This window comes from Plecotus auritus (assembly GCF_963455305.1).
Source record: "Plecotus auritus genome assembly, chromosome: 6".
NCBI lineage: Eukaryota > Metazoa > Chordata > Mammalia > Chiroptera > Vespertilionidae > Plecotus > Plecotus auritus.
In genome coordinates, this window is record NC_137773.1 from 39173843 (window position 1) to 39181798 (window position 7956).

General features: G+C 44.4%; 1 pseudogene across 1 annotated transcript; it reads left to right on the forward strand.

Moving 5' to 3' along the window:
• The first annotated feature begins 5874 nt into the window (after positions 1-5874).
• On the forward strand, positions 5875-7494 carry LOC308250733 (neurofilament light polypeptide-like; annotated as a pseudogene). Its single transcript has 2 exons — positions 5875-6019; positions 6312-7494. The product of its transcript is annotated as a neurofilament light polypeptide-like (transcript).
• Positions 7495-7956: the final 462 nt, after the last annotated feature.

A 7956-nucleotide genomic window follows, 5' to 3' on the forward strand; every position in this document is an offset into this window, starting at 1 on the left:
GCCGGATAAATGTCCTCGGCGGGCTGCATGTGGCCCGCAGGCGGTAGTTTGAGGACGCCTGCAAGAGAGTCCTGAAGAGGTGAAGGTCCTAGAACTGCATTGGTATTGTTGGAAAAGGGGAAAAGTACTTACAGAGGTAGCATTATTGCATGGATCCATCATAAAAGAGTGGAGAACACATTGGATGACTATGTTCACCAGGAGGACAAGTAGAACAGGCCTTTCACTAACACATAATGTGCTAGTGAAGAGGTCACAACATCACTGAAAAGCTCAGAAATGGCTGTCCTCTGCTGGACAGGATTGACGATGGGGATGGTGTTACAGAACTGGGATCTCTATCGACAACAGAGGTGGTAGGATTCTGGAACAGAGGAGGCCATGCAGCAGTACTTCAGATTCAAGTTTGATGTAATTACTGTAGCTGGTAGCAAGACCAGAATGCTAGCCAAGAGACCTTGACTCAGGGAGATGCATGGATGGCCACTAAACACAGGGACAAGACTGATGGGAAACCAAAGAGGTTGTTTATTGTTATAGGCTGATCTCATTCTCCCAATAGAATTGCAATGCCAAGCTTGCTCAGTTTCCACTCCTGGTCAAGTTTTCAGTCAGTGAAACTGAGCACTGGGAAAAGTGTCCAGATCTTTCCAAGGCTTTTGTGTACAATATCTGATCTATCATTGGTACTAAAGGGCCTGAAGTGCTGTTATAGCACCCCCCCCCCCCAACATCAGTAAAGTCTCTTTTACCAAATAAAGTAATAGTCAGAATCTGGAGATTAGGGTGTAGATATATTTGGGGGCCTTTATTCAGCCACCACAATACCATATAAAAATACAGATGAGAATCATGACTCTTGGCTTGCCCAGTGTCCCTGAATGGACACATGCTACCCCCCTGAAAGTTTCCTGTTTGAACTTGGCTCTGAATCTTTGCAAGTTCCTTTCTGAAGCAGAGTGCCTTAACAATGCACGTGAACTGTCCCTTGCTCTTGATTGGAGCTCAGGCACACGGTTTTTCCTGATTGGCTAATTCAAAGGGAGGGGTTGGCCTTTGCTGTTTCAGGGGAGCAGCAAGCCATGTGGCCAACATGGCAGGTGCCAAGTCAGGCAGTCCAAAAAAATAAAATAAAATAAAATAAATAAATAAATAAAAATAAAAATACAGATGACATTCTAGCTCATATCTCCTAACATTTGCTATTTTCTTCTAAAGTAGGAAATGGCCAAATGGGAAATGGGGGAATGAGGAGTGGACAAAATTCACTGTTCTGCTTAACTGAGTTCCAAGATACACCTCTTTGTTACCTCTGGCAAAGAGAAGACTACATAGATCAATAGAAACAATTGCAAAAACAGTAGAGGTGGGCCATAACCCTTCTCCAGATTCAACTCTTCTAAGAGAAAATGTGATAAATTCTCCGAGGCTTAACTTTTTATCTAAAAATAGAGTAACCTAGGGTATTTATCTGCTGTTTTTCTTAGGACAAAACATCTATAAAGAAAAAAAGGATCATGAGTATTTGAAATAATACCTAAAACCACAAAAAAAATATTCTCCTGAAAACTGTTAAGTACTTCTGATAGGTTACCCTCAAACATCTTGGTCCAGTTATCCCAGCATTATAATAAACCCAATAATAAAAAAGCATCTTCCAATATTGTTCAGATATTAAATGGTATAGCAAAGAATACAATGAAGTCTCTTAAATCATGTTTGTGTGCCCATTAAGTAAGAGAGAGAGAGAGAGAAAGAGGAAGGGGTGAGTTTTTAAGAGTGGGAAAGCAGGGAAGCAATTGGCCAGCTATGCTTCTTATATATAGTCTCTGAAGTTCTAAGATAATAAACCAAATAGACTAGACAAAGCCTATTGTCAACATAAGAAATGTTCAAACTTGTGGAGAATTTTTATGAGGTTATTTGAGCAAAAGTGATGATAATTGCCGGGAAGCAACATCTCAACGGATTGAGAAAATGCTCCAGATAATGGCAGGGTTTATTTTGGTGTGTGTGAATGTGTGTGTGTGTGTGTGTGTGTGTGTATGTGTGTTTTAAGTGCACAGATGCCATGAAATTAAATTTCATGGAAATTCAGAAAAAAAAAATTTTCTGACATTTTTAATGCTCTCTGAAGAATTTTCTTAAATAAACTTTTGAATTGTTTTATATCAAAAAGGTTAATGTCTTCATCTGGTTCTTTAGTCATCTGAAAAGAAGGAAGTTTGGGGTATTTTTCAGAGAATGGCAGTTTTGTACCTTATTTTATACATCACAATCAAAGGAGGGAGTGTAAGGAGGGCGCCATGAAATGCATTGGTGATAACATTAGGGAGAAAACAAAGCGAGGGAGATCTCTGAGACTGGATAAAAAGTGAAACTGCTAGACACATACTGCTCTTACACTGGGTGTAGGATAGTTAACAATGAACATTTACAGCACAGAGAGAGGTGAGATGGTATGCAGAACAAGATAACAAGGAGGGGCGCTGGGAGCTGGTGCTCTGGTTGGAGGTTGTGCCCTGAGGGGTCTGGAAAAAGAGGATTACTCTGACATTTCGAGGGTATGTTATCTTAGATGCAAAAAGACAATAGACAGGCTCAGTTAAGGTGAAGATTAACCTTTGTCAAGAAAGCTACAGGCCTAGGATGTGGCTACCTGCCATGACTCGCTTTTAGTGAGGAAGTTTTAAATTCAGACCGTCCTACGTGGTTATTTTAGGTCTCTACATTTGCAAGGCCCACCACGCAGGCCTCCCCTGAGCTTGTCAGGTTTAATATGTGGCCCCTTTTTGTCCACACTATACAATCAAATCTCTAACTGTTGAATGAACAAAATCCCAATGGTAAAATAAAACAGCTGCTAAAGTTTGGCAAATATTATTTATTCCTCTTACAGTTTCATTAGAAGATGAAAGTATAAATGGATGAATAAACCATTCTTAGAAACTGAAAAGGAAAACCACACATTTCACCCAAATCCAACACAGAAAAATGCAGGTCTTGCATATCCTTAGGGAATATGTTTCTCCTAAATATATGTCAACTGCTAAGCTTTTGTGGTCTTTTTCGCAGAAGTTGTGTAAGGAACACGGATAGCCCTGACGCGCGTGGCTCAGTGGTTAGAGTGTCGGCCCTCAGACCTAAGGGTCCCAGGTTCAATTCTCGGTCAAGGGCACATACCTGGGTTGTCAGTTTGGTCATGCCTCCCCTCCACCCCACCTCCAACCCTGGTGTGCAGGAGGCAACCAGTCGATATGTCTCTGTCACATCGATGTTTCTTTCTCTCTCTCCTCCCTGCCTTCCACTCTCTAAAAATCAATGTAAAAAATATCCTCAGGTGAGGGTTAAAAAACAAACACACACACACACAAAAAAACACTGATACCATTGTAATGAGCTAGTTATTAATAATAGGAAAGGAGCAAAAGGAAGGCCAGACATTATAAGCTTGGCCATTTGGGAAGCTTCACCAGGAAGCTGAAACTTTGCACTTCCTAGGGAACCACGAGTCCATTCCCCGCAGATCAGTAGGGGAAGGGACTGGACAGAGGGGAAGATGGGTGCATGTGCAGTGAGTCTGGGTAACGTAGGGAAGGTGCTTGCCTGTCAATCTAGCCTGGGAAACAAAGATAATGGGCCAGATAGGTAGAGTCACTGCAAGCCCGTAAAAATTTGGGAATACATAATCTGCAGACAAAGGAGTTCACTCTCTGCCTCTCTTATGCCTCTGGCTTTGCTCCAGTTTCCTTGCACTCACCTGTGTTCCCTCCATAGCCATGTGGACCCCACACGCAATGGACTTCAGCTGGGAACACAAGCTAAGCTAGCCTGATACTGGACTAGACTGTGCAATTATGGTATGGAAACTCTGAACGCTGGCTTTAATCCTAGCTCTGCTGAAAGCAAAATGGGATTCTTTTCCCTGGTGGGATGGAGGGAAACTCAGGTGTTTAAATGCACACAAATAAAAATCATTCATTCTTCCATGCAAGTCTCAGAAAATTCCTTTTCCTGTGACGTTTCAAGAAGCCCTCTTCTACCTGCAACAGGTGGGGACATGGAGAGCTCCACGCCACTAACAGCACCACCAGTGGGAACCCAAGAAGTCCTCAGACAGTCTCTACTTCCCGGAGACTAATGGCATATTACTAAAATCTCAGAGGACACAAGTTATCTGGCCCATTCATTACATTCTCCTATTAATGTGTGTCCCAATAAATCCAAACACACTCACTTCTGCCTACTTGCTCCCATTGTTCAGTCTCTGACTTTGCCCAGGCCATTCGCAATACCTATGAAATCCATTTCTCAATCTTCTCCTTTTCTCACCCTAATGTTGGGATTGCCTGCTTGCTAAGACCCTGCTCAGAGATTACCTTTGGCTTTATGTCTTTTCAGATCAGAATGGTACAGTGGTTAATGGGTGAATGCAGGAGTCAGACTGAATTTGACACCTGTATCAACTACTTCCTACTTAGGAGCAAATCAAATACTGCAGTTTCCTCCTCTATTAAGTGGAGATTAAAGGTTTAACCTACCACAGAACTATTGTGAGGATTAAATAAATTAATATATGTAAAACACGAGCTGCTGATTGATGGATGCATAGAGAGTTTTCAGTAAGAGTCAGCTGTCATATGCCAAAGTGAAACTAATCACTTCCTCTTCTAGCTCCAACTGCACTTTTGTTCTCCTTCACCACATCTTTCTACAGTGGATTAGTTAATATATACATCAAATTGTGTCTTCTTTAATGACTGAAAAAAGCCTTACTTATTTTTTATCCTCTATACCCTTTCCATCTCTAATATTGGGAAAGCTAGCCTTTATTGAACATGCAATATGTGTCATAAATTATGTGAGTGTTTTATGTTCATTATCTCACTTACCTTCATAATAACCCTATATAGCAAGAAATATTAGTCATCCCCCCTTTACAAATGAAGAAACAGGTTTAGCTTGGCCAGTGTGGCTCAGTGGTTGAGCACTGACCTATGAACCTGGAGGTCATGGTTTGATTCCTGGTCAGGGCACATGCCTGGGTTGTGGGTTCGATCCCCAGTAAGAGGTGGGCAGGAGGCAAATGATCAATGAATCTCTCTCATCATTAATGTTTCTTTCTCTCCCTCTCCCTCTGTCTCTGAAATCAATAAAAGTATATATTAAAAAAATTTTTAAAGAGAAACAGGTTTAGCAAGATTAAGTAACTTGCTTAATGTTGCATGGTTAATAGGGATTTTCTGATTCTAAATTCCAAACTCTTAACCACTATCCTATATAATAAAAAGCTAATATGCTAATTAGACCGAACAGCAGAACGACTATCTGGACGACCTCCCAGACAAAGCCGGGCTGCAAGGGCCGAGCCCCTTGCACGAATTTCGTGCATCAGGCCTCTAGTATCATACAATCTCCTAGTTGCTGCGCCATAAAAGTGTTGAATACTACATTAAATAATCATAACCTTTACCATAAAGATTTATATAGACCCTACGATGTCGGTGGGCACATTATAAATAACTACTATTTGCCTTGGAGAGAATGAAGTTAACAACAAAGTTGAAATAATTGTACCACTGAGTCACAGGGAGAACTGAAGAACCTTTAGTCCCGCTGTTGTAGAGCCCTGCTACTCGGCGTGGTCCATGCACCAGTAGCATCACCATTACATGGAGGCCTGTAAGAAATACAGAATAACCTTGGGCCCCACCCCAGATGCACTGAATTACAATCTACCTACACTAATAAAAGAGAAAAATGCTAATTGACCGTACCTCCGCTATGCCCACAGCCAATCAGGAGTGATATGCAAATTAAGCCAACAAAGATGGTGGGTAAATTTGCATATGCAGGAAGGGCAGGCTGCGCCTGATGCCGCCCGCGGGGTCGTGGCCGCCATCGGGGACCGGGCAGTCCAGGCAGGCAGCACCTGACGCCACCTGCGGGGTCAAGGGGCAGGTGCGGGGGAGGGAGTGTGCAGCACCTGACGCCATCTGCGGGGTCCAGGCCTCAATAGGTAACCGGGCAGGCCGGCGGGCAGCGCTTGATGCCGCCCATTGGGTCCAGGCTGCGATTGGGGTCGGCAGGCCGGGCGGGCTGCACCTGACGCTGCCTGCGGGGTCCAGGCCGTGATCGGTATCCAGGCAGGCTGGGCAGGCAGCGCCTGACACCGCCCACAGGGTCCAGGTCGCTATCGGGGACCCTGGCAGGGGGTGATGGCCAGTGTCTCTGGGATCACTGTCTGACCCCAGGCTGCCTGTGGGCACCAGTGGAAACATTTTAATGAAAATGGGATGCCTGTGCCCCAGCCCACCAAGCCCCGTCCCTGGCAAGGAGAGGGCAGTGGGCAGTTAGCAGGCACCAGGGCTTGGAAGGGACTGGGAGCAACCTGCAGGCATGCTGCCAGGAAGAGGTGCTGAAGCATGATGACTCAGAGGGCTGGCTGATGGAGGCGCACAAAGGTGCAGATGAGGCGGCTCTCACTGGAGCTGAGCTCGAAAAGCGCATCGACAGCCTGATGGACTAAATCGCCTTTCTGAAGAAGGTGCATGAAGAGGAGATCACTGAGCTGCAGGTGCAGATCCAGTACGCTCAGATCTCCGTGGAGATGGACATGTTCTCCAAGTCTGACCTCTCTGCCGCGCTCAAGGACATCCACGCCCAGTACGAGAAGCTGGCTGCCAAGAACATGCAGAATGCAGAAGAATGGTACAAGAGCTGCTTCACCATGCTGACCGAGAGCACTGCCAAGAACACCTACGGGGTGCGCGTCGCCAAGGACGAGGTGTCTGAAAGCCGCCGCCTGCTCAAGGCCACGACCCTGGAGATCAAAGCAAGCCAGGGCATGAACCAAGCTCTGGGAAAGCAGCTGCAAGAGCTGGAGGATAAGCAGAACTCCGACGTTAGTGCTATGCAGGACACAATCAACAAATCAGAAAATGAGTTGAGAACTACAAAGAGTGAAATGGCATGATATTTAAAAGAATACCAGGACATCCTCAATGTGAAGATGGCTTTGGACATTGACATTGCAGCTTACAGGAAACTCTTGGAAGGTGAAGAGACCCAGCTCAGTTTCACCAGTGTGGGAAGCATAGCCAGCGGCTACTCCCAGAGTTCCCAGATCTTTGGTTGATCTGCCTACAGTGGTTACAGACTAGCTCCTACTTGATGTCCGCTCACTCCTTCCCTTCTTAATACACCAGCCACATCCAGGAGGAGCAGATCGAGGTGGAGGAGACCATTGAGGCTGCAAAAGCCGAGGAAGCTAAGGATGAACCCCCCTCTGAAGGAGAATCTGAAGAGGAGGAGAAGGAAGTGGCTGATGAAGAGGAAGGAGAGGAAGAGGAAGAAGGTGCCAAGGGAGAATTTGAGGATGCAAAGGAGGAAGAAGAAGGAGGTGAAGGTGAAGGAGAAGATGCCCAAGAAGCTGAGGATGAGAAGAAAGATGAAGGTGCTGGGGAGGAACAAGCAACCAAGAAGAAAGATTGAGCCCCCCTTTCCTTAATTATTTCAGGAATAATCCTCCTGAAACCAGGTCAACTCTGTCACCAACCAAGCAGTTGAGTTCTCGATACTATATGGATTAAGAAGTCAATATATATAACATTCTGAGGTGACTCAGGTTGGACATTAAATGTTGTGCTATGACTTTTCTCCTTATGCAGAGTACCTGTTTGTTTGCAGAGTGGCTTCCTGGCTTGCTGCCAGCCTGTGCATGGTCCGTGCTTATGAGTTCAGGATCTATGACAATGTGAATAATTCAGATGTTTACAATTAAAACACATGAATACATGAATTCACTGATGTTAATGTTAAACTTCATGGAAAAAAATAGTCCTTTGAATCTTTGGTGGTTAGAAATTAAAGACCTCAAATCATGTGCAATAAACAGTAAATAAAGTTACATTGAATGACAAAAAAAAAATACATTAGGGGCCAGGAAACATTCAA